This window comes from Lagopus leucura, unplaced genomic scaffold (genome assembly GCF_019238085.1).
Source record: "Lagopus leucura isolate 7727_CA_CO unplaced genomic scaffold, USGS_WTPT01 Super-Scaffold_100024, whole genome shotgun sequence".
NCBI lineage: Eukaryota > Metazoa > Chordata > Aves > Galliformes > Phasianidae > Lagopus > Lagopus leucura.
In genome coordinates this window covers 5,876,689-5,877,411 of record NW_024962276.1, presented here as the reverse complement: position 1 = coordinate 5,877,411, position 723 = coordinate 5,876,689, and the positions used below count along the sequence as shown (strand labels likewise).

At 72.1% G+C, this 723-nt stretch overlaps 1 protein-coding gene across 1 annotated transcript in view; it reads right to left on the bottom strand.

Annotated features, from left to right (window-relative positions):
• Window positions 1–562, bottom strand: part of TAOK1 (TAO kinase 1) — a 55,971-nt gene extending 55,409 nt beyond the window's left edge. The window contains exon 1 of the mRNA XM_042879494.1: window positions 482–562. The gene's annotated coding sequence lies outside the window, so the exon portion shown is untranslated. The remainder of the gene's footprint in view (window positions 1–481) is intronic.
• Between the last annotated feature and the right edge of the window lie 161 nt (window positions 563–723).

The window sequence follows — 723 nt, the reverse complement described above, 5'->3', positions numbered from 1 at the left end:
AAAAAAAAAAAAAAAAAAAAGGTCTTTAAAATAGGTCACTTTCCTCCAAATCCCACAGCAGCGCCGCACAAAACGGTATTTACCCCCTAGAAGTCATTAAAAAAAAAAAAAAACAAACAAAAAACAACAACCCAGCGGCGATCATCCAACAGCTCACTGCGGGAAGGCGGGGTGCGGGCAGGCCGCAGCGGGGCCGCATCGCCGCCTCCGAGCGGAGCGGCGCGGATCCCGGGCCGGCCCGCTGTCAGCGCGGAGCAGCCGGCAGCGCCATTTCTCCTCCTCCTCCCCCGCCGCCCTCCGCCGCTCGGGGCCGGGAGCGGCGCGGAGTCCTGCGGCAGTGCCGCAGAGCGCGGCGGGGGAGGGAGGCACCGGCCCCCCCCCCATCCCCATCATCCCCCCCGTCCCCATCCTCCTCCTCCCGCCCCTCCCCGAGGCTCTCCCCGCCGCCCCGGCCGAGCCCCCCGCGCCGTGCCCGCCTTACCCTCCGCCGCAGCCGGGCTGGGAGCGCCGCTCGGCCCCCCGCGGAGGAGGAGGAGGAGAGGAGGAGGAGCGGGGCAAAGGGGCGGCGGCCCCGCGGGGGGAGGCGCCCCCGGAGGGGCGTCGGGTCCGGCCCCCCCCGGGTGCCCGGGCGCGGCGGGCACAAAGGCGTTGTGGCACGGCTCCTAAGATGGCAGGGCAGGCCGAGCCGCCTCCGGCACCGCCGCCGCCGCCCGCCGCCGGGCC